The following is a 21093-nucleotide window of genomic DNA, read 5'->3' as shown; positions in this document are numbered from 1 at the left end:
CTTCCTGCTTTAATTTGTGCAATACAGTTTTTAATTAGCAGTTTCTAGTCAGCAGGGCTTCCCCAAATCTTAGCCATTAACTGAATGCTGTAATGTGCAGTGTTTTGTTGGCAGTTGCTCTGTGGTACTGTTTAAAGCCCTTCCCACCTGCAGAATATTCTTTTCAGTTTAAGGACCATAGCCCCTTTTCTCCCAACCTTATCATTCCCCCCGCCACCTTCTGTACCTCCAGAGATTTGAGGGACACTAAGCAATATGAGATAGAGGGGCTACTCACACGCGGAGCCAAGATTGGGATAAGGAAGCCCAGGACAGTTGTGCCTGCTGGTTGTGAGAATGGTTGTGAGAACTGCCGGGAGCCACATGGCTTCTGGCGGTGGTTCAGCGGCAAACCCTGTAGGGAGCCCCAGCTGTTAGCCAGAATTAAGGGCACGAGCACGCTCTCACTCCAGGCTAACTGATCATGTGTCAGAGCTGTGTGGCTCCGCATGGCACCTACACACAAGTAGCCTCCTGGCCTGCATTAGGAGGCTCATAGGGACATAGGAAGCTGCCATATACTGAGTCAGACCACTGGTCCATCTAGCTCAGTCTTGTCTACACAGACTGGCAGCGGCTTCTCCAAGTTTGTAGGCAGGAATCTCTCTCAGCCCTATCCTGGAGATGCCAGGGAAGGAACTTGGAACCTACATGCTTCTCCCAGAATGGCCCCATCCCCTCAGGGGAATATCTTGCAGTGCTTACACATCAAGTCTCCCATTCATATGCAACCAGGGTGGACCCTGCTTAGCTAAGGGGACAAGTTATGTTTGCTACCACAAGACAGCTCTCCTCTCCCCATAATGCATTGTGCACTCACATGATGCATTATAGGAGTTCCAGAAGCCTCCCAGACCCCCAAACCTCCTGGCTGCTAGTAGCAGACAGCAAACATCTGAGCCAGTGATCCAGAAGACCAGGATATTCTGTGGGGGAGGTAAGCATTTTAAGGCTTCCTCCCCTGCAGCGTGGAGCCCTTTCTCCCTGATTGCAAGAAAGGGCTCAGACTAGTTTGGGTCTTCGGTACCAAGATAGGCCTTAGGGAGAGTTGGCTATACCGAGATGGCCTGTGATTCCAAAATGCTACTTCTCTTATTTTTGCTACATCAGCTTCTCTTACCATATATAGAATCAGGCAGAATGAAAAAGTAACTAATGCTACCATTCAGAAGAGAGCAAATCTGTTTACAGATGTGCAGTTCTTTCCATGTACTTCACAGATGCTGGAGGGCTCACTAAACTTCTTTGCCTCTTTCCATCTGCTGTCTGAAATGGCATATATATATGAACACACACATCACACACACACACATTTTTGCCCAATTGCATATTGAATGCCAGTGTATACATTCAGCAGAATCAAGTAATAACATTTCCCCCCTGTATCATACCACTTCAGGTCGCAGGTGGTATCTGTTTTATTCTAGGACTGAACTGAAACTATTGTATATACAAAGGGCTGATTCAGACAATTGTCCACCAACATACAAGAGCAGGGCGAGAACGTTCCCAAAGTGCACCCACCCTGTCATCACTACAGGATGCCCCTATGCTCTGTCAGGGCATCCTTTAATAATCTGAATCACACCTTGTGATGAAATGATGCAGAACTCCGTGGCGCACCTAGGACATTTTGGAGCCCAGACCTGAAGGGCTTCAGACCCCTGTTGTGAGCACCCCCCTGCCATGAGGCCCCCCTTAATTTATTTTTTTTAAATAAAACCTGCCTGACTGAAGGTGCCCCTGGAGACTGGCTGGTGGGCAAGAGGTTGGCCTTGGGGGAAAGGCTACCCCTTCCTCCTGCAGGTGGTGGTGGTGGTGAGGAAACGAAGCACACGGGGTCACCATGGCAACAGGTGGTGCTCTGTTCATTCACGGCCTCTTTTCCTCCTCCCCGCCTCCCCGCCCGCCTGCCCACTGACTCCGGGAGGCACAGCAAGTGGGTGGCTGTTGCTCTGCTGCATTCCCCGGCAGGGCTCCCAGCTGGGCTTGGCTGCCCCAGGGAGCCCTGGCCAGGGAGCTGCTGGGATATGGCTAGGAGGCTCCCAAGTGGCTGGCCTCACTCTTGATGTGAGCGGGCAGGGGCGCCTTCTGGAAGTGGCACTTTGCTTGGTTGTTTGCTGTCCTGCAACACCGGCAGGAGAGGCCCGGGAAGTAGCAGCCACAATTCCTGTGAGGAGCTGCCAAGTTAGGGCTTTTGGGGGAGGTAATTTGCTTCCAGAGGTGGTGGCATCAGCAGGCCAGCAGCGTCCCACAGGAAGGGGTGGTGGCAGGCCTCTGGGGAGGCCCCACAGAACATTTGGAGGGGCCCCCGGATGGAGGAAGCCACGGACCAGATCCCCAAGATCCATGGCTAAAAGCATCTCTGGCAGAATTCTATGCAAATTGGCTTAGAACTCTTTGGAGCTGTCAATCATAAGAGGCAGTTAGACTGTGAGGTCATTCACACAAACACAAATTATGTTCTACCTGGGTTTGGGAGTGCTTCCAGTTTTTGGCTGTGTGGAAGCAAGGTAGGAGGAAAACCTGGGTAGAAGTGATTGTGTGGAAGCAAGGTAGGGTAGCTTTCCCTCCTACCTTGCTTCCACACAATCACTTCTACCCCAGTTTCCCTCTTATCTCACTTCCACACAATTGAAATCTGGATGCATACAAGCTCCCAAACACAGGTAGAACACAGTGTTTGATGGAGTGAACAGAGGCGCTCTTACCCCTGGACTTTGGGGCTGAAGTCCAGGGCCTCCACAGAAGGTCCCCAAATCATCTTTAGTCTGTCCTGAGTGGTGTGGTTTGTGCCCTCAAGAACCTACATGTAAAAAAAAATGCTTAACCTGCAGTAGCAGTGGGTGGGAGGATGCCTTCAAAGGCCTTTAGGTCCAGGCTCCAAAATGAACTCGGGGCACCTCTGGGTCTGAATGACCTCAGTGACAGTTAGAAGTTGGAAGTGAAGTTAGTTAAAGTAAGGATTTGGATCCAGTTAGGAACAGTCTTAAGAAGTTGTTCTGAGACACCTCAGTGCACTGCACTCCTGGCATGGTGTATTGAGGGATGCTGGAGGACATCATCATCATCATCATCATCATCATCATCATCATCATCATCATTTTATATTCTGCTCTTCCTCCAAGGAGCCCAGAGTGGTGTACTACATACTTAAGTTTCTTCTCACAACAACCCTGTGAAGTAGGTTAGACTGAGAGAGAAGTGACTGGCCTAGAGTGACCCAGCAAGTCTCATGGCTGAATGGGGATTTGAACTTGGGTCTCCCCAGTCCTAGTCCAGCACTCTAACCACTACAGCACACTGGATCTGTAGTGGCTCCTCCTCTGGCTCCCTGCTCTGTCATTCATTGCAGTGTGGTTCATGTGCCATACGAGCAGAAGAGCCTTCAAATGAATTTTGGTCGCATGTGAGGAGGCAGGTAGGAGTCTGCCTCCCTGCCAGCCCCCCCCCCCAGCATATTTGGTCGTGTGAATGACCTTACCTTGTTCAGTGCATTTATAATCTCTGCACTGGGTATGCACATACAAATCTGTGGGCACATACTGTTATTCAGACTTGATGACACATCACATATCAACATATGAATATGAGTACACTTCCCATCTGTATCCTGCATTTGAAAGAGCCTGTACAAGTATACATGCGGTCCTGTGTGCAGGTACAATGTAACATCTCGATAGAGCTTTTGTGAGTGTCAAAAGGATCCTCTTTGGAAACATTTCAAACACTCATTGCACATAGGCCCATGTTCAGCATCCTTTTGTTCTCCTGGCTGCTACTTTTTTCCAACACCATTTTCCTTCTTTGTCCTCACTGTCATCAGTCTCATTTGCCCTCGCTGTCATTTAATCTGATTAGCAGCCCATGCAATTTTGTTGATGTTGTCATGGCATTGTGTCTGATGTGAAGGCATCATGGATGCCTGTAAATCAGATCATGTGGATTGCTATGGCAGAGAGGCCAAATGTGACTGAGGGCAAAAAAGAGGCAAAATGGTGCTGAGAAGCAGCCCAGGGAACAAAAGAGCTCAAACAGCACAGAAAGATGCAAGTGGAGACAGGTTCTAGCCTATTCCTCTCCCTAACATGCTGGTTTCCAACTTGCTGCGATTTTGAAAACATGTTTTCAAATATTCAATCTCCTACTTGAAATCTGAATCAGTGCAACCCGAAATCTGAATCTAGAGCACCTTTCTTATGAGGCAAGGCTATAACACCTGGGGCTATTTAGTTTAGAAAAAAAGATGACTGCAGGGAGACATGATAGAGGTCATGCATGGTGTGGAGAAAATGGATAGAGAGAAATTCTTCTCCCTCTCACATAACACTAGAACCAGGTGTCATCCCCTGAAAATGATTGCCAGGAAATCTAGGACCAACAAATGGAAGTACTTTTTCACACAACACACAATCCACTTGTGGAATTCTCTTCCACGAGATGTGGTGACAGCCAACAACGTGGATGGCTTTAAGAGGGGTTTGGATAACTTCATGGAGGAGAGGTCTATCAACGGCTACTAGTCAGAGGGCTATAGGCCACTTCCAGCCTGAAGGGCAGGATGCCTCTGAGTCCCAGTTGCAGGGGAGTAAGAGCAGGAGAGAGGCCGTGCCCTCAACTGCTGCCTGTGGGCTTCCAGTGGCATCTGGTGGGCCACTGTGTGAAACAGGATGCTGGACTAGATGGGCTTCCTTGGGCCTGATCCAGCAGGGCTGTTCTTTTGTTCTTATGTTCTAACCCAAGAACAGATATAGGGGCGATTCTCACGATAAACAAAAATCGGGCTAGGAGAGCCTAGCCTGATTTTTGTTGGTCACCTACTCACGTGTAGACCCTCGGCTGGGAGATGAAAAGCTGCCTCCCAGCTCGGGGTCTCCCCAGTATGCCCTGTGCGCTTGCGCAGGGCATACTAGGGCTTGCGGGGGCCACGCGGCCCCCACTCCCCCCACCCCCCGCCGGCTCCGTCACGGAGCCGGATATCGTGTGGGCGGCCAATCCGGCCGCCCAGGGCTCCCTGCCTGCTCATCTGCGGGGAGAGAGGGCTTAGCCTGCTCTCCCCGCAGTTTTAACAAAAGCGGGTCTCATGGATCGTGAGACCCGCCTCATAATGTAGGGATGTGCCAAAATGCGGTTCAGAAGCCAAATTGCGGGACCTCCCTTTAAAAATGTGGGTTTCCCCAGCCCCTTTAAAGTGGAGGAGAGCAGGTCCATACCAGCTCCTCCTCTGATTGCTGCCATTGCTGTACTCCCACAGCTCTTCCCAGGATTAACTGTGTGCCAGCGGAGTGTCTCCTAGCTGCCCCTGAGCCCAACACTGGCACAAACATGGTCTCTGCACACATGTGCCAGGCATTTGACCACCAGCCATGCTGACCACACAAATGGCTGGCACGCGTGCACAGAGAGTAAGACAATGGTGGCAATCGGAGGAGCTGCTCTCCCTCATTTTAAAGGGGCTGGGGAAGCTCTCACCTTTTAAGGGAGGTGCCCCACGTTTTGGCACATCCCTAAGCTACTGTATCTCCTCATGCTGCTAATCATGTACCTCAGCTCTGAGGGCCAGTGATCAGCTGAGATAATTACTATCATGTAATAACCTTCTAACTGAAATGTATTTTCACTAGCCAATACTTTGTCATGCAATATTAACACCATAGGCCTGGTTGCCAGTTCACCCAATGAGGCCGTCACATGGCAGTTGCTGTTATCACTTGATAATAATACAGTAAATAGGGCACTTGAGCCATTACTTTGCACTTTGCATGTGCTGTGCCACTTCCATGGCCCTGAAGTCATTGCTATGGCAATCCAGACTCCTTTGAACTTTACTAAACAGTTCCTCGTGTTGCCTGAGATTCTTAGGTTCTCCCTTCTGTTGCCATTGGGCAGCTGCCAACACTACCCCATACCCAGACCATCCCTCACTCACTCTTCTCTTTTCTGTGTGACTTAGCAAGAAGGAAAATCCCAGCAACACACAATGGCACTGTCAACACTCTCTAAAAACTGTCACCTCTCACCAGCTGTGTCAGTGGTTTTCTCTCTGCTATTGTAATATGGGAGCTGTCTGCTATGCCAGTCCTAAAGATTTTTTTTTTTTTTAAGTTCAGTCCTGGACTCACTGACTGCCAGTGATTTTGGATGCATGAATATGAGGTTAGCTTTAAAGCAGTGATTCTCTTTATATTTAGCAGGGGGAGAGCAACTGGCCCCATCCAACCCCAGCGCAGCATCCCTCCAGTGGCTGCTGCTGGTGTCTACCTTATGTTCCTTTTTAAGATTGTGAGCCCTTTGGGGACAGGGGACCAACTTATTTATTTATTATGTATTTCTATGTAAACTTTTATTCAAAAGAGGTATATAAATCTTCCTAGTAGTAGTACTGGTTTTCCGTTCTGTGGCTAAGGCATGGTAGGGACCTGGACCAGGTACTACCCATATGCAGAAATCCCCATTCCTGGTCTCCTTTCCCCTCCCTTCCACATTCAACTCACTCAGTACCATTATTGTCATTTATCTGACATATCCCAAGACAGTTGTCCAGTTGTGCATTTTGAACAATTAATGCAGTTCCAAAATCGATATGCATCTACATTCATCATCCTCTTTCATCAATACCAGCTTGTCATTTGCCGAGGAGAGCTGGTCTTGTGGTAGCCAGCATGAATTGTCTCCTTAGCTAAGCAGGGTCTACCCTGGTTTGCATTTGAATGGGATACTACATGTGTGTGTACTGTAAGATATTCCCTTTAGGAGATGGCACCGCTCTGGGAAGAGCATCCGCATGCTCACATGCAGAAAGTTCCAAGCTCCCTCCCTGGCATCTCCAGATAGGGTTGGGAGAGACTACTATCTGCAACCTTAGAGAAGCTGCTGCCAGTCTGTGTAGACAATACTGAAAAAGATGGACCAATGGTCTGACTCTGTATAAGGCAGCACCCTATATTCCTATGCTGTTTTCCAAGGTTGCTTTCTGGTGACAGTAGTTTGAATTCCTCATCAGAATTTATCTTACACATGCTCCTCTTTACCGGAGTCTTTGATTGTATCATCCCATATAAATGAGCTAAGACGGCAGTCCTATGCCCCTATACACACTTACCAGGGAGTAAGTACTATTGAATACAGTGAAAATAAATTCAAGGTAAGCAAGCTGGTTTCTGACATGGTAATATTCCACAAAGTAAGAGAGCAGTTCAGACATCCTGTGGAAGCACTATTAAAGCTTTCCCCACACAACATCTCAGAGGCTGAATTCATATGTAACACGCTGCTCCCCATTCCCACCCTCCTGTCCACATTTAGATGTAATGGAGAGGAGGCTCTCTGCAATCAGGGAGACAGCAGACAGGAGGAGAAACTGGCGGTGTGGATTTGCATGAAGGACAGCCTGCACAGTCAATCACAGTCAGAGAGAGGGAAGGAGGAGCTTCCTCCCTCAAGTCCGGTTTCAAACAGCCTAGCCTGCAGTTCCACATTTGGACATATTGCAGGTGGGTGTTAATCTTGAGCAGGAGCAGCGAAACTCACTACAACCCAAGGGTTCAAATTGGAGTTTGAAGAGCAAAACCTCGCTCTCCGTGTGGGACCAGGGTTTCATGCATTTGGACACACAAGTTTAGCAACCTCTGGCACCTTCATATCCAGTTTCCTGTTATGTGTGAATGGGGCCTGAGACTTAATGGTGCACGCTACCCCAACCTCTGCCCATGTGAGCCTCTCAGGATTCTAGGTTTGATTTAGGTTAGATACAAACCAAGAGCCAGGTCTCATGATCAGTGAGACCCAGTTTAGCAGGGTGAGCTGGGAGAGTGAGCTAAGCCCGCTCTCCCCGCACATGAGCAGGGAGGGAGCCCTGGGTGGCTGGATCAGCTGCCCACACGATTGTGATGGAGCCCGCAGGGGCTGGGGGTCCGCGTGGGGGTGCAGGGCATACTGGGGAGACCCCCGGAGCCAGGAGGTGGCTTTTTGCCTCCCCTTCTGGGGAGGTGTCTCCTCATGAGTAGCTATGGCACGGAGCCACACCGCAGCTACTCACGATCATAAAGTCCGGGTTTGCAGAGCACTCGCTGCAAACCTAGGCTAAGGGGAGGGCTAAAAACGTGGGCTAGCCACTTGTAAGCCACCGGGCTCACCTGTGAGCCCGGTGGTTTACACAATCAGCCAAAATCGGCAATTTTTGCTGATCGTGAGAATAGCCCCCAAGATTGGTTGTGATATCTGAACAGACCAGTCTTGGTTTATTCTAGCCAACCTCCCCAAAATAACTGAGTTACGATATGCACTTCAGATCTTGGATTCATCTCTCAGTTTATTTTATGAAAGTTGGTTCAGACATCATGACCAGTTAACTTAAATGGGAACTAGAATTCCTGGGTCTGTGGATGGGTCTGTGGACAGGAGAGGAGGGAAGGTACATTCCTGAGGTTTGGAGATGTCATGAGGAACCAACTTTTTAACTATGGTCCTGCATAACAACTGAACCAGCATAATATAATTGGTAATATTCCACAAAAAGGAATTTTTATTCCACATTTCAACTTGAGGCAGATGATAATTAAGTGCAAATTAACTATTTCACTATAACCATGGACCTTTTAAAACAGCAGAGCAACAACCATCAATATGCTCAGGATGTCACATATCTTCTACTTTGGATAATATAATGTAGAATGCCATCTGAGTATAGAGATTAAATTAATGACATCAGATCTTGCAAACATTGGGACTTGGGTTAAACTAGATGGAATGTTTAATGTGTACTTAACATTTGTGTGTCTTATATTTAATTTTCCAAAATATCAGCTGCATGGCAGGGGGCGGGGGTGCTAATCCAGATTGGGACCTGTTGGAGATGAATTTCCAGTGCATCAACCTTTTGCACCAACTGTCCTAATGACCACTAGGGGCATTGGGTGTAGAGACAGTGAGTCAGGGTCTTCCTATCTGTCCCTACTCTATGACCCCTGAAATGACTCTGCAGCACTTCCTGTGCTGAGTCACAATCCTTCCTTTCCTCCTAGAGAGCAGATGGAAACATCTCTCTCTCTCCTTACCTATCCACTATGTAGTCCTTTAGATTAGAGATAGGTCTTTCCTATCTAAGTGTATTTAACCAATAAATATTTAGTGTTTAGTCATACAAGGATCTCCATGTGTTTTTCTCTAAACAGCTGCAATATCCAAACCATCCTCTGCTACCTACTCTGTAACTGGAGTGTGTGCTCATTCCTTAGTGCTCTGCTGTTTTACCTATTGTGGGTAAAAATCAACAACCTCTAACAGGACCATAGTAAGGGACGGGTTTTTTAACATTTGTCACCACCATGATCCCAATCTGAATCCTGCCCCTCAAAGTGTGCAGCTGTTGTTTGCCTTGGAAGGGCAGCTCCCAGTGTGAAACTTCCACTCTGACAATGCTATACAATCTCAGCGCTGCTTGAAAAATAAAGCATGACATTCTCTTTAGACCACCTTAACTACAGAATACCAGTTGTAATTGTACATTATCTCATAAGTTATTAAAATTCTTTTGCGGACTCAGACAAGTTGACAAGTACCCCTTTTTGATAAAGAACATAACAGTCCTTTTGGGGGGAAAAGTTCCCTCTAGACTTGTGCTAATATTTCCAGAATGTGCCTTATGTAGTAAAGATGCAAAATGGATGCACTGCAACCCTCACCACAGGTCAACAGCTAAACACAACACATTGAGCCGGGTCTCATGATCCGTGAGACCCAGTTTAGTGAGCTGAGCGGGGAGAGCAGACTACTCACAATCAGGGATGGAGCCCTGGGTGGCCAGATCATAGCCCGATTTTCGCAGATCGTGAGAATAGCCCCATTATCTTTTTAGCAGGATCGTCTTTCATTCTGGAACAAACACCAAAAGCACGATGTAGGTGTATGAGAGAAGCAAATGCATTGTGTCCAGAACTGCCTTCACTCAGATCACATTTTAGAGCAACGACAGCCCTGTCCAGCCATCCCCTCACACATTCACTGAACACATAGAGGGGGAAGTAGGGCCATGCCCACAGGCAAATGCCCTGTCATGTATGTACTCATTAGCTCTGCCTTCATGTTCTGGGTGGCAGGTCTGAATCAGCTAGACACATGCAAGGGCCTTTCACACAACCATATAGGGTGAGGTGGGGGTTAGAGAGCTACCCTAGTAGCAACAGACAAACAGAACCTCAGCTGATGTCGGCAGACTCAAGAAACACACGAGTAAGCCAGGCATCCATTGCTGAAATTGGGAGCTGGAAGTATAGAGAGCCGCCAATGAATGGCAGCCACAGCTCTCTATAGTTTCCAGGCCTGCTGCTGATAGAAAAGCTGAGCGGATCCAGATGACCAGAAAAGCAAGGTAGGAGAGCTCTTTTCTCTTCCTACCTTGGTTAAAAACAGGATACAAAAACTGGACTACCCTGCTTTGAGCAACCTGTGTTGGAGGGGTTTCCGTGAGTTCACACACAACCATGACAGCCAGGGTACAAGGCCTCCTACCCTGATGTTGATGGTTGTGTGAACAGGCCTAAGGCATACAGCTGCAGGCACACAGGTGCACCTTTTCAAATCTGCTGCCCAATGCTTCCTTTGAGGGCTCGTGCCTTCAGCTGCCTCACTTGACACCCATACCCTCCAGCCAGTGATGCAGAACTGGGGCATTGAAAGACAACATGTCATGGAATCAGAGCATACATTATGGAGGAGGAGGGGAGCATTTAATGAGGGCCTGCTATTTCCCACAGCAGCATCATGCTCCCAATAATGTGCTCTCAGACGCGATGCGAGGACCTTCCTCTACGCTTTCTTGTATTTGGCAGTAATATCACTGTTTTACCATTTACCCCTGTCATTGCTCAACCATTTTTCCTCCTTTCTTTCACCCACCCCCTTTTCTTACAGCTATAATTTAAATTTTTATTAGGTGCTCAGCCACAGTATAAATACCCCATTTGAACCAGTGACACGCAAATCAATAGGAGGGAGCTCTGCCGGAGTGGATTTGCTGGCATTAGGCAGAGCAGCTCAGAGATGCAGATTCTTTTCAGATGAGTTGAATAAACAGAGGAGACAATTTCCTTAAATAAAGCTTGTGGCAGCCTTCGCAGTCAAGCTGCGTTGAACAAGCATTTAGAGGGTTTTTCTTCTCCTTGTTCTCATTAATGCCGTTTCTTTAGCCTTCTCTCGCCTGTACCTTTGTCCGGCTGGAGCTTTTGAAGATGAAGCAACCAGGAAAGCTCACACACATGTGCGCACACATGTGGAAGATATGTCAGATACTTAGCAAAAGACCTCTGAAACTAGCAAAGAGGACTCTGAATTCCTCCAATTGTCTTTTTACGTAGAGCTGAGCAAAAACAATGAAGGACTGGGCTGAAAAATACCTACCTTCTAATTCCATTTTTGCCACAGCCCCAGATTGACCTTGGTTTTCAGAATCTGTTCAGCATTCAACCCCAAATAAGCATCCATGTGCATTTGAATTTTTAATCTCGGTAGCACACTGTCATCACGACATGAAGCAACAATATGTCGGTAGGAACACACCGTTATGTTAGTTGAGGTCATGCACATGGCCACACTGGGGAGGGCGGGCAGGCTGCAGGGAAGGGAGGAGCTTACCTTCCTTCCCTGACAGACAGGCTGCCGCCATCCTCCCCTCTGCTGCACTACGCACCCATAGAAGCGGCAGTGTGGCGGAAGGAGATGCTGGGAGCAGGATTACTTTCCCCCTCCCACATCACAGAGTGCCCCAGGGCACAAATGTGCTCTTCTTAGAGCAGCTGCTGCACTCGGCATGGCTGCCCTTTCCCCCGGCTCACAGCCGGACATGGTGGCAGGCTGGGGGAAAGCTAATTAATCCGGCAGCAGTTGCCCAGATGATCGCCAGCCAAGGTTAAGTGAACATAGGTTCGCTTAACCTTGTCTAAATGCTGGGTTAAAAACTCGGGCTTGGCACAGGATCAGGCTCAATCCAGGCACTTCACACGCACAACCTAGCCCAAGTTGGGCTGCCCTAGCCTGGGTTATGCTGCCCGTGTGAATCCCCTTGTTGTCTCAATCCACGCAGCTGATGTGTTGTTGATTCCCAGTAACTTCAATGAGCTACTAGACAAAGCTTCTTATGCATAAAGACTCCATCTTTCCTTATTGGCTGTGTAGACCTTGTGTGATTCTTAGAGAGAGAAATTTTTGCAATTAGAGGACGTGATATTGAAAGAAGTGTGAAATCTAGGGCATTATAGGAAGTGCTATACTGAACGATGAGCCAAACACATTAGAAGGAAAATTGATTTATTTTTTTTAAACAAAAGAAACAATCATATTCATTGGGTGTATTTCTCTCTCCTGTCGTGTTTTTGGTGCAAACATGAAACGGTGTGAATATTCAGCACAGCACGATTCAATTTTAGTTTTGTTTATCTCAAAAAAGTGATTCAATTTTCTATTGATCTTTGTTTGCCACCCTACATCAAAAGTCGTGTTAATGTTGAGGCATCTGACAGAGCTTCACGGAGCAGTTTTGGGAAGAAAAAACTATTGTTTTCACATAATACCCACCACGTCACCAAAAAGACTCTTGTCGAAAGGACAAGTTTAATTGTGAAAATCAAAATCCATGACAATTCAGCCCAGCCCTATACAAATGTTTACCAGTTTTATTGTATACCAACTTAACTGCCATTCTTCCCCACAAAGAATCCTGGGAACTTTAATCTGATGAGGATTCATTCTCTGTTAAAGATCTGTGGCCTCGCTCCAAGAACAGGTTTATGCTTCGTTTGGGGTACAAGAAAATAATATTGTATTGCGGGGGTTAGTAAAACCTTCCATCAAATACATTTACCAGCACTTGAAAACAAAATATTGCAGAAAGGAGAAAAGGTGTTCTGGGGGTAAATTTGTACCTGAAGCATGGGGATGGGAGGCAGCAAGGATCATGCTCTCCCCAGCAAAGTGGTTAGTTGCCTACCCTAGAGAATCATCTAGTTCCCAAAGCTAATCTCAAACTGCTGTATGATGACCTTCAACAAGGTTGTTCATTCAGTTGTTGAGGATTCAGTAACCTGAAATTGATTGATTGATTGGAGTTACATAAAACAGAGTGGGTGATTAGCCTAGATAAGTGAATGTTAACAAGCTCAAATACTGAACTAACATATATTTAACTGATGAATATTAAACACATATTCAGTCTGGAATTACTGAGTATTTAAATTAAAGAAGTCTAGAAATCCACAAGGCCTCAATTGCCCAGTGCAGCATACACTACAGCTTCAAACACATAATCTGGTAACGGCCACAGAATTCCAATCAAATTTTCATTTTAAAAAGAAGCAAAATCATTGCCTTCATTCTTGCAGAGAAAGTTCTGGAAATGAATGCAAAGAATTTAGGCTTAGTTTTTGCAGTTGTGGTAAAATCGGTGTTTGGGCTATACCACTCTGAACTGCAGCTGGAGGCTTATATTGAATGCTCCCCTATTCAACTACCCCAAACCCTCCACACAGAAACTAATTGCAAATTTTAATTGGGGATGGGGTGGAAATGATAAACAACCCCTGATGGGAACCAACATGGGCAGCATCCAGACTAGTGCTCCGCAAGCACAAAGCTATTGGTTTTAAAAAATAAATAAATAAATCCCCCCCCTTCCCCTTGCAGCCACCTATGAAGCATCACATGTTATTGCTGAAGGTCCCTCAACCCTTGGGGACATCTTTTCCAGCAACCCAGAAGCTGAAGTGAGAAGGAGAGACCATGGAAAATGTCTTCCATTTGCACAACAGTGCAAGCAGAGCCGGCCCGCCCACTAGGTGAACTAGGTGGCTGTCTAGGGTGCCAAGCAGGGAGGGGCACCCTCGGCCTGGGTCACATGTGCCACCTGCCAGCACCTCCCCCTGCTCATGTGGGCAGGTGCATATACACTGTCAGAGCCAGCCAGCCAGCCAGCAGGGTGATTGCCTGCCCGCCTGAATGGAGGTGCCCCCAAATCCTTGGGCTGGCCCTGAGTATAACTGCTGCTCTGGTTACTAGCCTAGTGTTCATTTGCTTTGTTTTAAAATCCTCATCATATTGCACCTTAACTCTCCACACATCAACTGGGAGGAGCATGGCAGTTAAGGTCCCCAGCAGAGAACAGGTGCTCTGAAAACATTGTTACTTGCCTTCTGAATACACCCCAGACAGGCTGCGTCATTTCCCCCAAATGACAGCACATTGGCACTTGTAGGTTCTCTAGTTTTTAATCAACAAACATGTAGACAATTTTTTCATAGGTGTGAGGGTTCATTCATATGTCATTTAACAACAAACTGCCATGCCCCAGATGGCTTTAATGGGAGATTAATTGATGCTGGTTAAAAAAAAATAAGGGTGTCACTACTACCTCAGCCCAGAAAGCAGAGCTTTGGAGAGGATGTATGCCAAAGCAGCCTTCACCCCCTCCATGAATACAACTTTATCCTTGCATAAGAGACATTCTAAACACAAATATTGGCAGACAGGAGCGGGGAAATCGGTCTGGTTTTTGACAGCTACACACAGAGGCTGCCTGACCATGAAACACAGCAAGGCAGCTGTCTCAGTCAGTAGATTTGGGGCATCATTGAGGATGTTAGAGTGGGAGACAGACAAAGCTGAGCGATGGGGCACAGGCCACTTGGACATTCTCCTGTGCAAGGCTCCTGGACATGAATGGAGGCAGCGCAAGAGCATTACTATGGGTTGTGGCCCATGTTAAGAATGGGCAGGAGGGGATGACATTTGGATTTTCTGCCTCTAGCAGCCCAAAGTCTCAGGCCAGCTCTAGCAATACACATCACAGGAACATTCTTCTTTCTATGACTTGCTTGTACACTCAGATGGCATTCCCTGTTTCTCACCCACCTGGTTTCACAAGGGTATATTATGAAGGTCCAAGGTCTTCAGGGACTACACTCGTATCTCTATTTCTATAAGCCTGATTGCATCACCAGCCACTTCCCAACCTGACATCACATTTTGGTGTGACCAGGAAGCAGACTCCTAATTTCCCTTCAGACCTAGAGTGGCTCAATGTGTTTGCCTAGCAGGCTCCAGATCTAAAGGGGAATAATACAGCCTAAAGCTATTCACATGAGCAGCCTAGCCCAGGTAGTGCAGGCCAGCCTGGGCTAGGCTGCTCATGTGCAGTGCCGGGATCAGGGCTGATCCCAGCGCTGCCCACCAGTCTAACCCTGCTTTTAACCCTGGCCTTTAACCAGGGTCAAGGGCATGAGTGCACTCTTAAGCCTGGCACTGGGGCTATGTGGGTGCTCAGGCTGCATGGAGCCCAAACATGCATGCACAGAGTCGGGTGCTTAACACCCGACTTCTGGGGGATTCCCCTAATACACCAAGCTCATCACACAAGGCATCGAGGGATATCCATTGTCAGCCTCCAGAGATCTGCATGGCTTGGAGCAGTGTGGATTGTGTGGGAGTGCGGTCTGCACATCCCATGGACTCAAAAGGATAGTCTGGGGGGGAAGCTAAGTTCTGCACAGTGATTGTGTGCATAGCCTTTGAGGCTGTTCTTATATGCAGCCTAACCTGGGCTAGGGACACCACACCTGGGTTAGGCTGCATGTGAGATCTGCCAGGATCAGGCCCAGTCTGAGAGGGCCAGCACCGCCTCGCCCAGCTTTTAAGCCCAGCTGTTAGCCAAGGTTAAGGGAGTGAGTGCTCCCTAATCCCCAGCTACCTGCTTGTATGTAAGCTGGGCTACTACTAGCCCAGCCACACACAGAGACAGGCGCCTAGAGTGCCCATTGCTTGGGGGAATCCTCCAATGCAGTGCACATGTCATGCACTGCATTGTGGGATTCACTGAGCCTAGGACGAGTCCCAGCCTCTATTTACCAGCACCGCCATGAGCAGCATGGAGAGACATCTGCACTGTTCTCAGCAGTGCCCATCATCTGGGTGCATGGGTTGTGCACCTCGCAGGCTGTGAGTGGTCGTCTGAGGGAAGGTAGATTGAACCCTGCCTCCCCACTGCCCAACCACCCGTGCACACGGTCATGTGAACAGCCCCTTTCTGTCTCAAAGTTAAAAGCGTAATAACTTTGCAAAACTGAGCTTTTCTTGGGACATTGGTGAAACCAGGATCTTGCTAAGAAAATTCTAGATGCCACAGTCCCCTGGAAAATCTGGAGTGTTTCAGCCTCTGGGCTGGAAGGGAGGTAGGCATTCCTTAACTCCTTCTCAGGGCCATGAGGCACACTTAATTTGGGGGGACCGGGAGAAGGGCCAGGTTTTGAAAAAGCAGACTTGACCCTATCACTTGCTCTGCATGAGACAGTGGCCTCAATGTCTTATGGGTTGGGGGGTGGGGGAGAAGCGGGGAAGCAAAGATGGTGAAACTCTTGATTCTTCCCCTGCCTGTCAAAGGCACCAGGCCTTTCACTAGCATTCTGTCACGGGCACTGCAAAGCCCCGACTGCTAAGTTGATAACAACTTCATGATAGAGCCTGACCATCCATCTGGATGGTGTAGCAGTATACACTTCTAGCCCTTGGGCCAGTTTTGGGGGGAATAGAATGGGTCATCCATGCCATTGTGCATGCACAGAACACGTAACTACCGTTTGACACTGAATAAAATCAGCCAGCCACCATATATCTGAGAAGAGGAGGAAAGGCTTCTAAGCAGAGCAATGCTATCTCTGCTAGTTTTCTAAATGGGGGTGGGGCTAGGGTAGCTATAACAAACAGTAGCAAGAGTGAGATGGGGAAAAAAAACCTCTATTGTGGCTTTGTGAGTTCTGGAGAAATAAACACTAGAGGAGGGTGAAAGTTCCAATTCCATATTTTTACTGTAAAACAAAAACAATAAAACATATGGGATTGAAAATTTCATTCTTCAGTTTTTATGATGAAGACTCCAAAGGTAATAGCCGTTTCCTTTGCTCTTTGGTGTGATTTCCAGACAGACCAGAGTACCGGCTCTTGATGCTTTAGAAACGGAACAGTGGGAAATGGAGGGGGGTCATCCACAAAGGTTCCCTGACGTGATGCTCCTGCCATTGTCAGCACAGACAGCCAACCCCTGGCAAAGCCTGGGCATCTCTCTGAGTGTCGGGGACTATAGTCAGCTGAGCTCCTCCCACTTCCTGCCAGGGAGCCAGGGCCAGCCCTACCAGCAAGCAGGACGACGCAGAATGCTTCAAGCGGCAGATGGCAAGCCAGGGCTCAGGGATGGCACAGCAGCCCACTCAGCACCTCCCCACCCATGGATGGCCTGAAGAGGAGGGGTGGCAAAAATGGCACCTTGCTGCTTTTCCTCTTCCCTTTCCAACAGAAAAGGAAGGAAGTAAAAGGGGACATTTCAGGGGGAGAGCTTGGTTGTGCCTGGTGTCTAGCAGGCAGACTCTGTAGGACAGTTCAGCCATCACACAGAACCTCAGTGAAAGCCTGGCCCTGCCCTGCATCCTGAACCTAAGGAGAGCACACTCCCACTTCTCCTGACCAGTCTAGTGCCCATTTCTGATTTAGGTTAGAACCAACCAAGATAAAGCCACCTAATAGTACAGTGGGAAAATGACTTGCCCAGCGAGCAAGAAGTTGCTGGTTCAAATCCCCGCTGGTATGTTTCCCAGAATATGAGAAACACCTCTATCAGGCAGCAGTGATATAGGAAGGTGCTGAAAGGCATCATCTCACCCTGCGCAGAAGGAGGCAATGGTAAACTTGTATTCTACCAAAGAAAACCAGATGGCCCTGTGGTCGCCAGGAATTGACACCAACTTGGCAGCACAACTTCACCTTTAAACCAAGATAAGTTGTGGTGTGCAAATTGCCTGATCTTGGCTTATTCTAACCTAATGTGAAATAAATTGTGGTCAGTCATTCATGTCAAACCTTAGTTACAAATCATGGTTGATTTCAAATAAATAGATTAGACTAAACCAAAACTGGTCGTTTGGATGTCATGACTGATCTTGGTTTATTCTACCTAAACTGGAAGCAGATGCATGGAGAGGGGAAGGAGGGAGCGCACACTCCCAAAGCCTGGGGACATCATGCGGGACTAGGCTTTAAACATGGTCCCACATGGTCTCAGAACTGGCCCTATAAATCCATGTTAGTTGTGGGATGCAATGAGTCGCTTGCAACATTTTCTCTGAGGAGCCATCAGGGACTTGGCAAGTCCAGCTCTGCTCCCTCTCGGTTACTTAATCTGAGACCCATCCAGCTGAATGTAGGGATCAGGGATGGGGTTGCTGAGCACTTGGCAGGCCACCACACAGAGCTAATGGGCTGTGTGCAGCTCTTGGCTCACAAGCGGTGCAGCTTTGCTTCATCCCAATGGAAAGCTACACAGGAGGTCTGCACCACCTATGGCCCAACAAACTGCACACAGCCCACCAGCCATGCATGGTGACCTGCCCGGTGTTTGGCACTGCCACCCACCCCACCTCCATTTCTGCAGTCCTAGGCAAGTGGCAAAAACAAGAGGTGTATTTATTGATCATTCATGGCAAGTGGACTGTGTGCAGCTTGCTGGATGACAACTTTTTCAGACGTATACTATCCCAGCCCCAAACCACAGATACGCATAAATACTATGCATGTATTGTCCTAATCCAACGTACACACAAATAATTCCAAACGAGAAATGCCCTATCTATTGCACATAATATATGGGAAACCAGCACATTCTATGGCCCTCTTGAATGAACTGAACTGACATAATCAAATGTATCCACCACATCTTACACTCCCGCCATCTTTGAGACTCACCATAAATGGCAAAGGGAGGCTTTGATTTATTAAAATCCCGAATTTGCAGTGTTTAGAAACCATTGCCACTTTGCAAGCTCCCAAAGTGAGGGGTGGGGCAGTGAAATGTACAGACAACTTCCTCATTTCGCTTTATGCCATGAAGACCTTTCAACCTCTCCGTCTCAGCTCTGTTCATTTTTATCATTGTTCACATTTGTATATCGAAAGGGCAGGCGCCCACATTATCTGCTGCTGAAATGCAGACGTCTTGCCTGCTACATTGATCTGCACATGATGTATAGATCTGGATGAAGTCTTTCACAGTTTTACGGTGACTTCTCAATGGCATTAAACCTCCTTTATATGTCTATAAATGTATATGTGGCTTTGAATTGGAGGCTTTATTACAGCTTTCGTAAGCTCCATTCATCTGGGATACAAATTCCATTTCACTGAAGAGACAGCTGATTATAGACCACTAGTGAAGTACCTCTCATTATGGCAGAGACAGGAGGTGTACAGCAAAGGCCTGAGGGAGGAAGACTCTGCAGATAGACGCATCACCCATCCCATATGGGCTGCACTTACATGGGAGGAAGTAAAGAGGTCCACTTGGAGCTACTATTGGGTGAAAGGTTAAACCATTCCCCTGCCCATGGGGGCCCCAACCATTAAGAATCAAGCCTGCCCCTCTTTGAATGGTCCTAATGAGAATAGGAAACAATGTGTTCTGTGTGAGAACGCATGGAGAGAAGCAGTTCTGGAAGACATCAGCAGAGAACTGAAAGCTAACTGAGCAAAGACACACCTTTTAAAGTGGTGATTCTCTTATTTTTAGCAGAGGGAGAGCAACTGGCCCTATCCAAACCTAACGCAGCATCCCTCCAGTGGCTGTTGCTGGTGTTCAGCTTATATTTCTATTTAGATTGTGAGCCCTTTGGGGACAGCAGGTCATCTTTTTATGTATTAATTATTTATCTATGAAAACTGCTTTGAGAACTTTTCCTCCCCTGCTAACTTGGCAAAGAGGCACCTTTTAGCATGGTGATTCTCTTTTATTTAGCAGGGGGAGAATAACTGACCCTATCCAGCCCCAGCACACTACCTCCAGTGACTGTTGCTGGTGTCTATCTTATGTTTCTTTTTAGATTGTGAGCCCTTTGGGGACAGGGATCCAGCTTATTTATTTATTATTTCTCTGTGTAAACCTCCCTGAGCCATTTTTGGAAGGGTGGTATAGAAATTGAACGAACAACAACAACAACAACTTTGGTTGAAGAGTGGTATATAAATATTAGTAGCAGCAGCAGCAGTAGCTAGGGCAAGAGCCATTTTGCAATAGTATGGAATGACAGGAAGGCATACAGGCATATATTTGGTGGAACTGATCTGAACACACAAGATACACATAAGCAGCAGAAGGAAGCTAACAGGCATGCCGCCCAAGTCTGTAGGGGGAAAGAAGTCGTTGAAAAGAAGCTGCTCAAGTCATTGGAGGGGGAAAGAATCACCCATATCTTGGTCTGCTGCTTGTGTGAAGATTGCTGCTAAAATTGGGTCCCAGGGAACTGGTGGCCATCTTTATCATAGAGTTCTGTGGCTAGAGGGGCCTGTCAAAGAAGAGGTGCTGCTGTACTGAGTTGTACTCTAGCCTCAGGACTTTATGATAAAGATGGCTGCTGGCAGACCCAGCTTTGTTTTTCCTTCCTAGAGCACTGAGATTCTTGGTCATCTGCGGGGTGAGTTGCCAGAGACACACAGAGGATCTGCTTGTGTGTTGGGATTGGGGTAGATGATCCCCAACCCCCCAACCCCACACACACACCGCAAACCACCCTGAGACACTTGTGTGTATGACCTCATTGTCCACCCTGAAAACAAATGTCTTGGGAGACAGTGGACCGGGTCTTACTATCAGTGAGACCCGGTTCAGCAGGGTGCACAGGGAGGGAGCCCTGGGTGGCCAGATCGGCCACCCACACAATTGCCGGCTTTGTGACGGAGCCGGCGGAGGCTGGGGAGCTCGGGGGCGCACACCCCTGGAAGCCCCAGTATGCCCTGTGTGAGCGTGCAGGCCATACTGGGGAGACCCCCGGAGCCGGGAGGTGGCTTTTCACCTCCCCTCTGGGGGTCTACTCATGAGTAGCCACGGCTACTCACAATCAGATAGCCTGCACGACTTGTCCCCATAGCTAAGCAGGGTCCACCCTGGTTGCATATAAATGGGAGACTTGATGTGTGAGCACTGCAAGATATTCCCCTCAGGGGATGAAGCTGCTCTGGGAAGAGCAGAAGGTT

The 21093-nt window shown here is 47.8% G+C and overlaps 1 protein-coding gene across 2 annotated transcripts in view; it reads right to left on the bottom strand.

Moving 5' to 3' along the window:
* TNR (tenascin R) overlaps nucleotides 1-21093 on the bottom strand; it is a 540529-nt gene that overhangs the window by 501458 nt on the left and 17978 nt on the right. The window contains exon 2 of one of the 2 annotated variants that reach the window (XM_053247414.1): nucleotides 9817-9912. The exons of the other annotated variant lie outside the window; for it this stretch is intronic. The gene's annotated coding sequence lies outside the window, so the exon portion shown is untranslated. The remainder of the gene's footprint in view (nucleotides 1-9816; nucleotides 9913-21093) is intronic. 2 annotated transcript variants of the gene reach the window in all.

The sequence above is a fragment of the Hemicordylus capensis genome, chromosome 4, assembly GCF_027244095.1.
Source record: "Hemicordylus capensis ecotype Gifberg chromosome 4, rHemCap1.1.pri, whole genome shotgun sequence".
Taxonomy (NCBI): domain Eukaryota; kingdom Metazoa; phylum Chordata; class Lepidosauria; order Squamata; family Cordylidae; genus Hemicordylus; species Hemicordylus capensis.
This window is presented reverse-complemented; position numbering and strand designations above follow the sequence as displayed.